Raw genomic sequence first — 18,379 nt, 5'->3', positions numbered from 1 at the left:
GACATCCTCCATCTGACCAAAGCATAAAATATGAGAGTCACACAGTTTCCTATATAAAATATAATATTAGGAATTTTTTAGCTCTCATGTTTACTTGTAAGCCTCAAAATCACGACATCGTATGGCTACCAGTAATGATTGTTGAGCTTTCATCACTTCATCAGTTGTCTCATCTTCCTCTTTGGATGGAGAATCTACAAGGAATTAGTTGTCATAGCAAAACCCGTTTATTAAAAACCACTTACTAAGGTTTGGGTGGTTGTACCTCCATTTCAGAAATGGGTGGAGTTGATTCATTGGTAGGAGTCATCTCAGTATTAGCCAGAAGGATCACGACGTGTTTTTGCTATGAACCCAACACATACCAATGTTTCTCCATGAAAACTTACCAATCCAACAGCATTTTGAGTACGTACGCTATCAATGATGTTTAAATGCCCCCTTCAATTTTCTGCGAGCATTAAACCTTTAAGACCAGCAATAGTTTCTTGACGTGAATAGTTGATGCAACTCGAGTCGTTGCTATGGAAATAAAAAACATAGATCTCCCAATAAGAATTCACATTACTACACTATCCAAGGACTTGAAGAGCTTGTTCTGCAGTCATTCTTTAGATGGTACAGGCTCTAATAACTTGCGTATTAATTCCTACAAAATAGAATATATTATCATCAGATAATGATTAATATCATATACTTTAGCTTCATTAGTAACTGAATCCCATTCAGGAGAAGGAAACTAGTAAGAAATAAAATACTATATTATCAATAAAAAGTTTCTTTACAGAATAGCGTGCCATTTTAATTTGCTGGTAGAGTCTTTTCTGGTCTTCATCCCAAAATGGGGGATATCCCACTAATAAATGTACAATATAACACCACACCCCCACACATCAACGGTTTTCCATAAGCCCTCTCTTTTGACAACCTCTGGAGACAAATATCCAGGAGTCCCTGCAAACCCTAGTCAACGAACACATAATTAATTTCAAATTATTATAAACTGGTATTTTTACTTACCATACCAAATGGGCTCATCGGGTTTCTCCATTTCTATAGCTAAACCAAAATCTGCCAATTTAACAGCAGCATCTTTAGCTTACTGGCTAGTAACAAGTTTTCAGGCTAAAAGAAATTTAACTCAAAATGAAAGTTTATGCACTTTACCTTAAGATCACGATGTATTATGCCATTCTTGTGACAGAAAGCAATACTGTCTAATACTGTTTGAATACAATAACTTTGAAACAGATGGTAATATAGTTGTATTGTATGTGTTAGTATACCTGGCATCTGATTCACTGTAAAATTCACGAGCTACAATCTCATCAAATAATTCACCTCCAGTAATTCTATAATACATAAAATAAATAACTCTTTTGAAAAGGATCACTTACAAATCAAACACTAAATAATGTGAGAGATCTTCTGAAATAACATCGTGCAATCGAACTATTGAGAGAAATCACATTAGCATCTCTAACTAATACTAATACCGATGTGGGGATGTTGTAACCTGCGACATATACGTTCTTCCTTCTCATAATTTTGCCAAATCTCACATATACAAAATCACACATTTGTTTCCAACAATAAGTATACAACCAGTCTTCAATACTATTGTTTTTTGATAACAACAATATACTGTATTATATCAATTAAGCTCTACCTCTTGCTGTTAGCCGTTTTTATTAATAATTTTAGCAGCATATTCTTCGCCATTTTTACGATTCACACATCTCTTCACAATACTGAATGCTCCTCTAAAACAGCAGAGTTAATATTGGAAATGACATTGCAAACTAACTTTCCTAAATCTCTTTAAGATCATAGATGTCTGCAAACCTCCTGCCATTTCTGAATTGAATATCTTTATTGGCCAATGAAGGTCAGTGTGATTATTGTTAATACACGCCAATTGTGCCAAACCACACCCCTCCAGACAGTCAATTGTCAAAACATTGTTAGAAATGTTAATGTGGTAATTAATTTTTTGTAATTTTAAGTTAATAAGAAATATTTACTTTCAGTATTACAATTAGAAGTTTCAAGTATTTAACATATCACTTTGATCTTGCTCTCATCTTTCTACGTTTCCTCTTTAGTCTGGAAATAATGAATCATGAAATTTTTAAGATTATTGAAATGCGATTACCTTCTCATCCTCTTTTTCTTCCACTATTGACAAAAAATACAATAATATTAATTGAAAAAAGTAGAAGTTCATAACTTACTTTATCTCTCATGTTCTGATGATTTATAATAAGTTTAAATACAATACTCAATCCAGTTAAGTCTATTAAAGAAAATCAACATAATTTTACTGATTCACTCACCAGAAGTGGATTTTTACTTGTACTATAACCCTCAATATGACCTCCTTACTACAGTAATGGATACTGAGCATGCGCGTGTTTTAACAATAGGATATATCCGTATACTACCGTATCCCGTCCCGTGATTGTTTGTTTGTTCCTTCAGATTTCGTCAGAGAGGGCATTTAATTGTTTCTCTGCTACGCCTTCCAAAAACGATAATATCTTTTAAGTAAGTCATAGACCTTTTGTAGTGTTAGAAATTGAGACTAGTATGATAGAGTGATTTATAATCGAGAGATTTACCAATCTCAAAATAACGGGTCGTGGTCTTATAATAGTTGTGTAGGAATTTGTATCGAGTGTGTGACTACGTGTTTAACGATAGTTCTGTTCCTCTGTATAAAGTACTAATTAATAGACTTAAATGTTACTTAGCTAGTGGTCCATGATATATTAACTTGTGAAACATCAGCTGTTAATGTAGAGTCCATGTCTCACTTAATTGTACAATAAAATTGAGAGGCGTGGCGTAATTCTCTCTATATATGGTAACTACATGAGAGTATATCCTGTATATTTTCACTACAGAGATGGCATCACGGCAAGGAGCTGTTCAGCGGCCAAATGGCATCCCCAGAGAAAAATATGTCAGTTTAAACTAGTATTACTAGGTAAGCAATCACATGATCATGATCTCGTGTTAAATCATGCCTTGCTGTGTTAGCATTCTTAACATTGTAATTGAAATTAATAAGTCTCTATTCTAAGAATGGACATTTAATTATTGCATTAAATTGAATGGTATTTCCTCTTTATAGGAGAATCAGCTGTGGGTAAATCCAGTTGGTATTAAGGTTTGTGAAAGGACAATTCCATGAATACCAAGAAAGTACTATTGGAGGTAAGAAAAATACTCCTCCATTTACTTTACTTTCTCTTTTAGCTGCCTTTTTAACACAGGACAGTTAATTTAGATGACACTACTGTCAAATTTTGAAATTTGGGACACTGCAGGACAATGAGGAGATATCATAGTTTAGCTCCCTATGTATTATCAGGTGCTCAAGCTGCTATTGTCGTTTATGAACATACTAATCAGGTGAGGACATGTTAACTTGTTAACAGTATCTGTTGACCAGCTGGTTCTATCTGTTTGTATAGGATACTTTTGTTAGAGCAAAGACTGGGTCAAAGAGCTCCAAGTCAAGCTAGTCCTAATATAGTTATAGCTTTAGCCGTAATAAAGCCTGATTGGCCATAAAAGAAGGTTGGAATATGACGTGAGTCATTCCCTCCTTTTTACTTGCTTTTATTTACATTATCTCTTCCAAAGGAGGCACAGGTATATGCTGAAGAGAACAGTTTACTTTTTTATGGAGACCATCAGCAAAAACTGCAATGAATGTCAACGAAATCTTTCTTGCCATCGGTATGTTAAGTTTTTTGTCATGTAATTATTAACTCTTTTTAAAGCCAAAAAAATTGCCCAAAAACTGACCCCACACAGCAGCGAGTAGAACACAGGGGAGAGGACGAGTGGTAGATATTGAGAAGGACCCTAGCACTGGAGGGGGTGGAGGATGTTGTTCTAAGACTAATTAAGCCCACCCCTTTTGCAGTGCTCACGCATCTCTCTGTGTAATATGTATTCACTGACAATTTAATGAATATATTTCCAATATGATAATCTAGAAAGGCGCTATGGCAATAAAATATATTGTATACGATACTGTACTGAGTATGTGAGTGTGTATTTATATCTGTCTCAATAATATATATTTTCTTTCCATTAATTAAAATTTAATGCTGTTTTTGGTATTTGGTCATATTATATAATATTCTGAATGTTTGTCTGTTAAAAAAAAACAAAAACAAGTGATTTAATATTCAATAGAATTGTTAATTTCAGTGATTAAATTTTCCATATTTTAACAGTGCAGTCATGAGAAGCTGACATTAATTCTCGGCACTTACCTACAGTTAAAAAGTCTAAAATATTAAATTAAATTCCATCCTTACAAACAAGTTGAGTTATTGGGGAATGTGTGAGCTATTATACGTCTCCTATATATGCATAATCATTTTTCCATATCATAATAAAACCATCTTTTCCTGCAGTACATACTACAAGTACACGAAATAATATAATTAAGTAACTCTTACACTCACGTAATTCTTGTGTACCCACTATTACAAGTGACAGCCATAGCATGACCTTGAAACACTCGTTTCACCTATCCCAGTTCTGCAATTCCACATTCTTGACATTCCCATCCTCACTACCCACTATAAAATAGGCCCTCATAAATCTGTTAAAACAAAATATTAGTAGTAGTGACCACTCATATGATGTCAGACATAACACGAATGGGGGGTACATTACCAATCTAGGTTAACTGTGAATGAGGTATTCATTAATATAACCACATTACCTCTAAACACGAAAACAGCTCCTTGATGTCCTGTCAGAGCTATGTAAACAGTGCCCACTCTCAACAACATCCCATAATACTATACCCACAGTCTTACTTACATATAGAGTGATGGAGCTTAGCTGAATGTTCTGCTAAACATGTCACACCACCTTCTCAGCAACTTCATAGTTATGAACCATTTCACCAGTTTAGGTAGAAAAGGACTTTAACTGTTTTATCAATTACTGCCTATAATTAGATAATTAAACACCTTAACGAAGGGGCTCTTACCAGTAATAAGTAATGTCTCGTGATACATGAAAATAGTTGTTGTTGATTTTTTTTATAAAGACATTTGTAAGTGATTTTCTTCGCTGCAAAATCTTACTGGAACTGGTAAATGAACATAATAAAATTTGATGTAATAATTCTGTCATGTCCTTTGATATAAATTCTCAAACAGTCTCCAGTGTTAAAGTTCCATTGACGAGCTTGTTTTATCAAGTGAAGTAGAATAAAGTAGAGTTGTGCAGGATTTTTATATTATTGAGCTGCAGACCAACTGTCCTTCAAAAGTCAGTTAGACAGTCTCCAGTCTGTATGTGCCACTTTCGAAGTGGTGTATCAGCTGACCCACTTATGACAAATTCTCAGTTGTTGCTAAGCAACTCACATTTTTTGTATGTCCTTGAAGTTGAGTTACAAGCTGCAATGTCCATTTGTCCCATATACAACACTATTGTTTTCAAGCTGTTATAATATATCATCAGAGACACATAGTGTATTAATGCAGCCATTATGACCAGATAGAGTCCCTCGTTAGACAATCTTTGTCTTAAACTCACTGCAGAGCCCATGATCTGCACTGCACATAGGGAATTAAAATTCGTAGACGTTATCTACTCGCATGCTCAGTGTATTACGCGCGGAAAATTGATCAGATTGATTACTCCTCTCTCTGTCTCTCTGTCATCTATTATCTCACAAAATGTATTCTCTAAGAAGTCGTGGAAGTACTCTCCTCAGCAACAAGTACTGAGTTTTAACGTGAGAAAAGGAAACAGGAGAAGAAAAAGTGACTGAGGAGAATACCAGCCCCTCTAGAAAGACAAAACAAGTCAGTCCTCCCTTCTTTCTTTCCATTGTATATATAACATATCTTGTTAGGTGTTAAGTCTATCAACAAGTACTGATGGGGCTCGTCGACGCACTTTCACCAACAAAGAAGAGAGAACCTCTTTGTGATAAGAATTGGTCTGATAAAGAGGATTTGTTACTAAAAGATAAAAAAGAACTATTAACTCCAACTTTCCAGAAGAAAGGTATATAATAATAGACACACCCCTTTACTTGCTAATATTCATATAGTGACCCCATTTAAAAGAGGCCAAGGAGTATTACACAGTAGTACACCATCGATCTTCTCTGTCGTGAAAAAGGAAAGTGAAAACCTTAAGACATTCTTAGAAACTCATTGGACAGACTATGCCTGGCTCACTTTATATATCTGGTCCTCCTGGTAATGGGAAACAGCACCTTAACACATATCCTATCTCAATGAAAAGGTACATTACAATGTATTGTAATCATGTGATAATCATGTGAATCCTAGGATTTAATGAAAGGAGTAGAGCTAGTAATACTTAACTGTATGAGCATGACAACTCCTCAAAGTATTTTTAGTAAGATAGCTTAAGAGTTAAGAATAAGAACATAAGCCATTAGAGAAGGAGCTAAACAGACTATATAACATCAATGGATACTATGATGTAAGTGACTAGATCTTGTCTTTTAATGGACGTCTCTTAGTTTATTAGTATTAGATGAAATTGATCAGTTAGACAAGTCGAGGACAACAAGTACTTTACTACATTATTTGAGTGGCCAGCATTACCTAATTCTCATCTCATTCTCATAGGTAAGTAATAAAATCTATACTATATAATTACATACTTGTATATTATAGGTATTGCCAATTCATTGGATTTTTACTGACAGAATGTTACCTCGTCACATACAAGCACACCCCAAACAGTACATATATGACCACACACACTAATTAATTGTTTTGTGTTTTAGTTCAACCAAGCTCCTGTTGTTTACTCCCTACACCAAAAGACCAAATTGTATCCATATTACAAAAGAGCGTCTTAGCCACACCTCCTCATTAACAGTCATTGATCCTATGGCTATTCAATTTTGTGCTAGGAAAGTAGCTGCTCTAATGGTGAGGTTAGGAAAAGCATTAGATATATGTCGTAGAGCAGTTGAATTAGTTCAACTCAAGAGAAATGTCAAAAATTGAAAGGAACGTTAACAACCTTCTTCATACCTGCTAAAGTTACTATTGCCACATTTCTGGTGTTTGTTAGTGAGGTGTATGAAGGCGTGGTTAAAGGTGTGGCTGATGGTGTGTCCTCTACAACAAAAACGTAGTTGTAGCTTGTTCATGTTACTAATGGTACAAAAGAAATCTAACAAAGAAGTACCACTTGGCAAAGTAAGACTATTGTGTTATTTAATTTATTACTTACTATTGTATTTAGTTGTATAGTGTATATGAGAAAGGTTGTGTCAGCGGACAGCTTCGATATGAATCTCAGAGTGAGTTTGTTTCTCTCTTAAATATGTTGGAGATGAGAGGAGTAGTTCAGATTAGAAAAGTAAAGAAGTATTACTTCATAGAGTAAGCCTCAGACTTCAAGAGAGAGAATTGGTTCACATACTACAAGATCAAACATTAATATCATCTGTATTAGAGAAAGGGTCTGCCATAAACACGTCACCACTATTACAAATGTCTCTATTTATTTATCATTTAAAAATATGACTGATTTAGCTACTATTAATAGTACTTAAGTGTCTGCATATTGAAAAGATCGACTGGTTCAAATCATACATATCTAATGCAACAAGACAACTTTCACGTACAACTCTCTCTTTATCGTTACTAAACTTTTGCAAAATAGTCAGACATTCTTCAGTAGCAATTGAAACCTATGCTTCACACACATTCATGTCGTACCATAGGAGCTTCTTGTGTATCTTCAAGGACGTTTTAACAAAGCATTCACAAGCAGTTGAATGTTTCATTTGACCTAGGACATAAGCTATCTCGTGTTTAAATAGAGCACTGTTGTCTTGGAAACCTGTTTAAGAACTTCAACTGCTTTAGTTCCTCCCAGTTTCTTAGAGCAAAAAGTGCACGATCATCGTTTAAAATAATGAGAGGTGTGGTCATGTAATTGTTTTCCCATTGTGAAAGATCTCCTTGATTATTGGGTGGGGCTGGATCTACTGATAAATAAGGATTATTATCAATAACGTTATCACTCTCTTTTATCAGTGAGCCAATTTAAACGATCTCTTGCAATTTGACAAGTTTCACATGCGACTTAGTTGAAAGATCATTAAGATATTGTTGTCTAAAATAGGTAGTGTGGACCTATTATTCCTATTGCACCTAATGCATCTCCTGCTCCTTGACGTTCATAGGATCCTCAGTAAATATCTCCTAAACAGATTGTAAAGTGGTTGAAACTACGTGGATCCTGTGTATTTGACCATAAACAATAGTAGCACCTTCGTGTTTTAATAATATTGAAGAGTCGTTTGAGAAGACATTTTGATGCTATTGATCAATAGATTCTTGTCCTCCTAAATCCTCTGAGATTAAAGGTGTGCACGAAATCGGTTTGCTAAAGGGCTTCTTTTCTGTATTGTTTGAGGACTTCTCCTACCTTGGATTGCTGCAAGCCATGATCTTTATGATTTATACGACGTAACCGGAAAACACGTTTGAAATTTATACAAGAATGTAATGGACAAAAATTAATTAAAGTTCGTGTATATCATTTGCTTGTTTCTAACCAATGCCCATTATGGCTGAAGTCCATTCAGCTCTTGGACAGTAGTGTCTCATACATAACAATTAGCAACAAAATTTACTTAACGTATTGATTTTAGACGGTGCAGGCGAATTATTAATTGCAACAAAATTGTATCAAACAAGATGCTGTGTTCTTAGCTGAATTCCTCCAATGTGAGGTAAATTTATGACCACCAATCAAAAATAAATATTTATTCTTTAAGTAGGGGCAACTGACAGTTGCCTATTTATTAGCAACTGCTACTACCGGTTAAAACGAGTGCAGGAGCTCGATATCTTTTAAGAATGTATACTGCTCATCCTCAATGTGCTTTACTATATGCGCAATGTGGTCTAGAACTCAGAGAGTTAGTCTCATAATTTGACATTTATAATTATATTAGTCACATTCTGAATTTAGGTTTCACGCTGCTGGCCTGGGCTCAGTTGTGACAGGGATTGTTATGTGTGGGGGTGGCTAGTGAAACAGTAGTGTAAATAATTTGGACAAGACACTGGAATTGCATTTTATTTGCTTGGCCAGTTAAAACAGGTTTGAATCAGTTTTCATTACTTGTTTGATAGTTTTGTTGCACTAATAGAAAAAGCTTCACCTTTCAAAGGAGGCGTGTCGTTGCTTATAGATTAGCTCTGAAATATAACCCATTTTGTGGTCTGCTTTTTGAAGTCTCTGTCAATTTAGAAAGGGGCGTGACTTCATCCTGACGCTTCAAGTTCACTCAAGTACCAACATTTTTACAAGGACTCTCATATTACAAAATTCCTAATGCATCTGCTGCTATTAAACCTTTATCTAAGCCACTGACCACACCTTAGATAAAGAAATGTGGAATGTATTTCACTCCTGAATTATTCCTATAATGGGAAAAAGCTATAGCATCATCGACCCACAGCTCCTCATGCTAGCTTCACTCCTAGTTTTCCATGGAGGAGTGTCAATAAAACCTCTCTGTTTTGACTCAGAACAACCAAAATTATCACCAGATCAATTCTCTCTCACAAGCACTTTGGTAATTTTTACAATCCACGCCCCCTTCTACACAACTGCCTAACGCTATTCACTTACATGATCTCAAGCCCCTCCTAGTATGAAATCTAAGAATCGACCCAGTACTATGGTCAGTTAATTAACATATTTTTTTATAGGAGTTTACTCATATAATAAGTCATCTATAAGTTCGTACTCAGGAGCCCCTCCCACTAGATAATGAAAGTACAATTATTGACACAAAATCCTCAACCAGATATTTAATTATTACTAGTGCATATATGATGACATCATTGTGACATAATAGAATATTGAATCATCAATGGATAGCACGAATGAACCCACCTTCAATTCAGGTAGTCCCTCATAACATAATGACCACACCTCATTCATACTGCCTATTTTAGCTCCACCACCACTTCCTCATATCAGTTACGACGAAGTGCAAGATTAGGGGGTGGTAGGAAATCACCCAGTAGTTTGGCATTTTCTAGACATCGTACTAAAATGATTCCTTCACCTCTCACTGTGAGTCATGAAACATTATATTCAGATAACTCCACCCACATTAGGTAGCTCGAACTAAGTCCCCGTAAGACTGTTGCCAGTAACATTGCTAATCCAGGCGCAACTGCAGTCAAAAAGGTAAAGATGAATTATATTATGTCACCACATTATATTACCATAGCAACGTGTGGTTAACGTTTTCAAGTCCTTTAAATGTTCCGAAATCTCCTAAGAAACCACACCCTTGTCAGTTCATAGTGGAGATGAGAATAGACCCCATGAGGAAGAGATTAAAGAAGAAGAGAAAATGGATAAAGTTTTACCTCAATCGCAACCACCACCAGAAATCAAAGAGAAGTTATGAAGACAGCTCTGGGTATGTCATGTGATAAGGCAATACCATCATGTGATAGTCATGTGATTCATAGGTACTTTTCTAGCATTACTGCAAAAACTTAGGTTCTGCTTACTCCTGTTTGGTAAATTACCAGTTAAAGGAAGCTATAGGCAATTGTCAACAGCTCCCATTGGCTTACTGTAACACTCCGTGGGTACTTACCAACTTGGACAAGCTATGATGGCAGGAGAGAAATTTAAGGAGGTATTACCAAGTCATGTGATTATCATATGACTCGGAGTGTTTGTATAGGCTGCCCAATACTTAGTGAGGTACATCAAAATAATCCTCATCGTCAAGTGGGCATGGATTTGTATGGATCTGCATTGTGGCATTTACAGAAAGATACTGAACTAGCTTTGTTAGCTGAAGAACTTGAGAGCTCAGATAATACTCAACCTCAAGTTATTAATCAGTTTCATTCTCATTCTAGTATCCTCATACCTATACTACTGTATGTTACAGGGACTGTGTGTGTTATCATCATTAATGAATTATTATAAAGATCATGACACAGCTTAACGTATCTTGAAAGAGCTATCCAGGTAGCTCCAGAACGTCCATATCCTCAAACTTACTTGGTCTGGAATATACATAATAAAGACTATGACAAAGCATTAGTTGCTTTTCAATCTGCTACAAAAGTTAGATCCTCATCACATCAATGCCTGGTAACCAATATACTCAATGACTATATAACTCTTATATAATAATAGGTATGGACTATCACATTTATATTATCAACAAATGAGAAGTGGGCATTGGCTGAGATGAGTGTTTAAAAGAGCTCTTTCTCTCAATACACACAGTTCAATAGCATATACTCAATTAGCAATGATTCACAGAGACGAGGTCATAGTAATAATGCATTGATGACTATAGAAATAGCTGTAGCTTGTAATAGCAATAATCATCTTCCCAAGTTTCATCGAGCTCTCATTTTAGAATCAATGGGGACATTGTGCTGTGAGTATGGTTCCCTTTATTAGTAGTTTATTATTATTATAATGTAGGAATCATATTAAAAACAACTTGAAGAATTAACTGTGTCTCTTCCAAAAGAACCCCTCATTTTATAAGCTATGAGCAGGGTAACCATGGTTACAATAAAAAATTAATTATGCTATGCTATGAATGTTATTGAGCTTTTCATCACAGCTCTGATTACATTTAATAATATTCATAGCATTTCTCTTTCTCATTGTCATGGTGATAATCTTGTGACAGGTTTTGCTGAAATTAGGTCGACCTCAAGACTCTGTCCTTCGTATGGCCTGGTCAATGGATTATTCTCATAGTATGGTGGTTTAATAGCCGGTATGAACTAGTGAGGCCCCAATTACGTCATAATGATGTAATTGATGATTTGAAGGGACTAAATGAAAGTGACTTCATTCCACACTCAGACTCCAGCTCAGTTTTGGAAGATTAATGACTACACTTTATTCTAAAATTTATTGACATACATTATATGGCCACACAATATCTGTACATTAAGAAAAGTTACTTATTATGTTCTTAAAATTTCTCAGGATTGTGTCGTCTCATATGAAGTGTTAAGTGATCAGATCGTGCAAATGTACGGTCACACACTTTGCAACAAAAGGGTTTGACACCAGTATGTTTACGATAATGACGTGTTAGCTCATCGGAGCGTGCAAATCTCCATTGACAATCCCTCCCAGTCACATTTATATGGTTTCTCACCAGTGTGGGATCTCAAATGGGCCTTGAGATGAGATGTTTTACTGTATAATTTATCACAGCCATCATGAGGACACTGGTGAAGTCTTTTACCTTCTTTTGACCGACGCCGATTGGTGTAACTTTGTTTTGGTAGTTTGATGGTGACATAAGGTGGTATAGGACTGTTCTGGTTAGCTCATGATGGTAATGGGTGGGTTATTGGTTGAGGAGCAACCATCTGGATATCTTGAGCTGTTTTGACAATTTGTACCAAAGAAGATAAGCTTCCTCCATTAGAATATGGATCAAGGTCACTGTGATGAAAATTTGAGGAGGAGAAGAACTGATGAAGAATGATGTGATGGTGATGAGTAATACGTATAGTGTATTTCTTCTGCACCTATAGGTGGTGGACAAACCTGCTTCCAATAGAGCAGTATCATTTAATTTCATCAATCCTTCTTGAGGGATCTCCAGCAAAGAGGCTAAACTAAGTGGTTCCTCTTCACCTGTTAGCTGGAGAATGAAAATAAACAAGTTAATAAATAACCAGCCCCACCCAAGTTGCTGCAAAACAACATATTATTTTCTTCTCTCGCTTTCTCTATACTTACAGCATTAGTGTAGTCCTTGTTGTATTCAGAGTTTTCTGGATCTCGATAATATACTCCAGTATCGTGAATAGCTTGCACTTCAGAGAAAATACTTTGTGGAGGATACAATGTTTGTGATGCTATAGAGCCACTCATGCTGTCTAATATTACCAACACACAACTGTGTTGTTGTAGCATTCGATATACTGCACAAATTAGCTTCTAGAATCTCTTTACTGCAAAAATTTGTGTGAAACAACTGCTTTCTGTAACTCATAATGTTGTTTCCAGACTATTTTTTTTTTTCCATATATGGTATATAATATTAATAGCATTGTTACTATTTTTATCTTGCTTGGATACCACACACAAACTAATTGTTATTCACTGCTTTAAAAGTTTGTACCTGATGTATGAATATTGCCATTCTCTCATAAATACATTTAATGATATGTTGTAAACAGCTCTCTTATTAACATTAACACTGAGATAATGTCAACTATCATAAAGTCAGCAATGGCATCACTAATATGCAACAACTTTAATAAACAACAACCTTGTTGTCAACAACATAGTATTTCTTTAAATTGCAATCTTAATAAATTTATTAAAGTAATGAACTATTAACAATTGAAAGAATAATAATCTAGAAACTAATACTATAATTATTATAGTGTATAATTATGTAATATACTTATTTATGTGGACTGGAGGCGTGTACAGGGTTAAAATTAATAATGGAGAGAGAGGTGGTAGGGTAGCAGCTGCTTACTGTGGGCTAGTAATGATGACAATGTCTTGTTTAATGACAGCTTCCTCCAACAGTTAGATTGTACCAAGTTCTCTTGTCATAAGAAATATGGGATCTCCATTCATCTCCTGGTGCCGGACTGGTCCTCCGTTCACTTCATTTAGATGATTATGATAAAGGACACGTACAATTGTTATCTCAATTACTAGTACAGGTTGTGTGACTCAAGAACGTTATAAGACTCAATTTAATGCTATGAAGCAATGCCCTGGTGTTTATTATATTATCGTAATTGAAGATACCACCATATCTCAAGTAATAGCATCAGGGACATTGCTCATTGAAAGGAAATTTACTCATAATGCTGCTTTACGAGGGAGAGAGTGGAAGATATTGTAGTGGATAAGGAATATCGTGGTCGACATTTGGGTGCTCTCGTTGTGGAAACAGCAACTGCTTTAAGTGTTCATTTAGGATGTTATAAAATAAGTTTAGACTGTTCTCCTAATGTCAAAGAATTTTATAACAGTTTGGATATGATAATGGATCTGAATTGTTTTTATATCAACGATTCTTTGATTGATTATAATTATATCATTTATTCGTTTTTAAAAATTTGACCTGACATTTAAATTGTTATTAATAACTTATTAATAACTTTAATAAAGAAACTCTTCCTCGAAGATGGCACAGCTATTAGCCATATCCAATTTTTTAACCCCTTCTTTTAAGTTCTTTAGACAATGATACTTTACATTAGTAATATGAAATTAAACAATAACAAATATTTTGACAAACTGACAACTAATTATACTATTTAGTGTCACATTACAGAATTATGACATGTAGTTATCAAGCATTGCATTTAGTTTTGGAATAGTACATGTAATGTACATCAAGACTGTCAATACTATGTCTGACTCTGTCTACACAGAACTTAACGTACAAAATAAATTTAAATGTATTAAAAAAAACCTTGTATCCTAGTAGACTATCAAATTATCAAGATTTGAATAATTATTATTATATCTAATAAACCTGTTAAGCCAGTTAAAGAATTATCTGATGCTGATAATATTTATAAAAATTAATTTCTTTGTTAGTTTTATATTTGTAATACCAATTGATTATTTTGTACATACTAAATTAAAAAAAAAAACCCTTGTGTGTTGCCCAAACGATTCCTACTCGCTCACCCACTCAGGCTTCCACTTAGGCTCCAGGATTCCCTGCTATTGCTAGCTGGGACCGCCACCTGGCTTGGTAACCCTCGTCTTCGCGAGTAATCCTGGCTGGAGCGTCGCCCTAACTTAAAAACCAGCCGTACGGGATTCCAGCTCTTAGGGAATGTCGCATTCAGGAACCGGGAACCACAAATACACCAGCCTCATCTCGTTTAAAGGGAGACTACCAGCCCTATCCTAGTCGGCCTTTCGGATACTCCGTAGAGTATGCTGGTAACCATCTCAGAGGTCTGATGCATTGCGGAACGCTGGCCCACAACACACTGGCACTCATGACGGTTTTCAGTTTCTTTATATATGTACTTACGATTTTGTCTTCATGCTCTTGTGGGCGCGCTGTAGGCGCCTATGAATCTCATTAACGGTAACTGACCAGCAACGGTGAACTAAATGGCTGTTTGAATAACTAAACTATAATAAACTAAAGCTATACTTTCAATGGCCAAGAATAGAACTAGTCCTACTTGAGCAAACTAGACCAACACTACTAATTATATTCATATTTTAATTTTATAGGGGGTTAAGAAATAAAAATTATTACCTAAACATTCTTGTTCATTATCTTTTGTTGCTTCTATCTAAATTTATAACAGCTCCTTTAGTTCCTTGAGTGCTCCATCTTTGGATAACTTTCTCCTGCTAATGGCTGTTGACTTACCTTGTCATAGCTATGATTAGCTAATTATATAGGGTCAACCTAAGACTGTCTATATAAACAGTTAATACAAAAATGGACATTCATAATTTTATGTCTCAATTTTATAAGAAGTGGTGGCATAACTTTAAGTTTTTAAAAAAAGTGCAATGTAAAAATATAGTACATCAAGAGAAACCAGTAAATAATAAGTTATAACCACAAAGTTAAAAGTTTGGGTATAATAAATCTATATTATCAGTCACAATGAGGACAGGGGTCAACTCTCTTCTGGAGGTGGAGATAAGGAAAGAAGTTAGGCTTCATTTTATCCCTCTTAATTTTGCAGTAGATTAACTTCTCAACTGTACATTGATCTTGTGAAGGGACAATGTCCTGATCTTTGATAATTTGTTAATGCCATTATGATGTCTGTATACACTTGAATGACCTGAAATCATTTTCTTCAGACTGACTATACAGTATACACATATATGCGTATAGTATTCACCTGTCCTCATCTGTTTAGGTAGTCCATTGTAGTGAGACATATAATAGATGACATAGACAGTGGTTGTTTCTATTGCCTACAGTTTACATTTTCTATATGAAAAGTGCATGTACATTTGAACCTTCATCTGTTTTTATATCAACGATTCTTTGATTGATTATAATTATAATTATTTACGTTTTTATAAAAATTTGATTATTAAGTTGTTATTAATAACTTGTTAATAACTTTAATAAGGAAACTCTTCCTCAAAGATGGCTGTCTGGACAGTACTTATATTAGTAAGCTATTTTATAGAGACAGTCACTAACTATTATTCTTATCCATATATTTTTAGTGGTTGTTAGTAGAAGTATTTGGAACTAATGAGAAGCTATCATTCTCGACAACAACAGTTTACAACAATACAAAGGTAGTCTATATTTGTATACCTAGGCTATATTCATTATACCTTTTGGTGGTGACTAGTTAGTAAGAAACTGATTCTAATAAACTTTTATGCTGACTGGTGTCGATATAGTGCTGCTCTTAAACCAATTTATGATAAAGCTGCTGATCAGGTCGCCAGTGAAACTGTGAGTAATGCATTGTATATATATAGGTAGTAATGGTCTCTTGTAGAATGATGCTATACTGACTAAAGTTGACTGTGAGAACAATAGTAAGTCAAGAATGATTCAAAGTAGTATGAAATTCTCTCACTCTCTCTCTCTCTCTCATAGAACCATTTTGTCAACATGATTTCATATTACCAAATACCCAACTATTAAAATTATACGAAATGGAGAGGTACATCTTATTATTAACAATAACATATTATTTAATTGTAATAGTTGATAAGAAAAGAATATAGAGGACAGGTAAATATCATAATTATATGATTATTATTTAAATAGTATTAATAGAGAACATTAGAAGCACTAGTTCAATTTTGTACACAAACAAATTGAAGATCCAATAGAAATGGTTCCAAATTATGCAGCTGTTTTTTGATAAGGTATCTTGTTAATTGAATGTAACATGAATTATGTGTTTAGGTGGTTAGGTTGGAGGTAATGTTAAAGCTGCTATTGGGTTCTTTCCTTCAAACACTTCAGCTGAATATCAGGTCTATAGTAAAGTAAGTTGACAGCCATTGTCCTACCAAGACTAAATTTGTACAGGTGGCCCTCAGTTTGAAAGATGAATGTAAATTCTTTGCTATTATAAATGGGTATGTTAGTATTTATAGTAAATTAAGATATCATAAATATTTCACGTATATCACATTTATATCACACAGAAATTCTGATGGTAACCTTCAAATAACATTTAGAGAACAAGGAGTTAGTTAATTATCATTGTATAATTTGGTTATATCTTAATCTGTACAGTCTCCAGATCAACAATACAATGGAGACTTGGCCTCATATGATTCCATAAGAAATTGGCTTGCTGAACATTGTATACCACTTGTTAGAGAAATTACCTTTCAAAATGGCGAGGTATACTTTCATAATTATTGGTAATTTGTTAATTATTTCATTAGGAACTCACTGAGGAGGGGCTTCCTTTTTTGATACTTTTTTATCATCCAGAACAAGAAGATGTTAAGGCTGTATTTCGGAGGAGAGTGGAGGAAGAATTGATTAATCAGAAAGGTTTTATCTCAACTGGTTATTAATGTTTATATGATGTTATGTAATAGGTTCTGTTAATTTTGTAACTGCTGATGGAATCAAATTTGCTCATCCACTAAGTCATCTTGGAAAGTCAAAGAAGGTTTGCTACAGTTTTGTAATTACTTTAATTATTGACTTAATAATAGGATCTACCCGTTTTAGCAATTGACAGTTTTCGTCACATGTATGTCTTTCCTAACTTTGATGATATACAGTCAGTCAAACCACACCCATTAATTACTCTTATTGTTAAAATTTATGTAGTGAAAAAGGTAAATTAAAGCAATTTATTGATGATCTTCACAGTGGCAAATTGCATCGTGAATTTCATTATGGACCAGGCTAAGTACAACCCCTACAATTTATCATTGTCATAATCAATAGGGTCATCATCATGGAGGACAACAACACCAACCTCCCCAACAGCCCCAGGACCATGAGAAGAAGCAGCTGAGGGAGGTCCCCCTCACACCACCCGAGAGTACTTTTAAGAAACTTCAACCTGCAAAATCACGATACAGTTTGCTAGAACATGATGAACTATAAATACATTTATTGGTTTAAAAAGTACTATAATTAGGTTTATACAAAAGAGTCTTAATAGGTTTATGCCAAATATGACTATTACCATAAAAGAACTATCTATTAAATTTTATGTGATTGTCAGGTTTATTTTAAGTTAGGTTTTCTGTGTATAGGAAATCAATTAGGTACATGTCTATAGTAATTATGTTTGGTGTAGGGAAGTATGCATGTTTACCTTTGATGTTGTTGCTATGGTAACAT

General features: G+C 34.6%; 2 pseudogenes; one reads left to right on the top strand and one right to left on the bottom strand.

Moving 5' to 3' along the window:
* Positions 1-420: 420 nt before the first annotated feature.
* Positions 421-2,163, bottom strand: LOC121392630 (annotated as a pseudogene).
* A 745-nt stretch (positions 2,164-2,908) lies between these two features.
* On the top strand, positions 2,909-17,939 carry LOC121392629 (annotated as a pseudogene).
* Positions 17,940-18,379: the final 440 nt, after the last annotated feature.

Source organism: Gigantopelta aegis, unplaced genomic scaffold (assembly GCF_016097555.1).
Source record: "Gigantopelta aegis isolate Gae_Host unplaced genomic scaffold, Gae_host_genome ctg4208_pilon_pilon, whole genome shotgun sequence".
NCBI classification, from domain to species: domain Eukaryota; kingdom Metazoa; phylum Mollusca; class Gastropoda; order Neomphalida; family Peltospiridae; genus Gigantopelta; species Gigantopelta aegis.
This window is presented reverse-complemented; position numbering and strand designations above follow the sequence as displayed.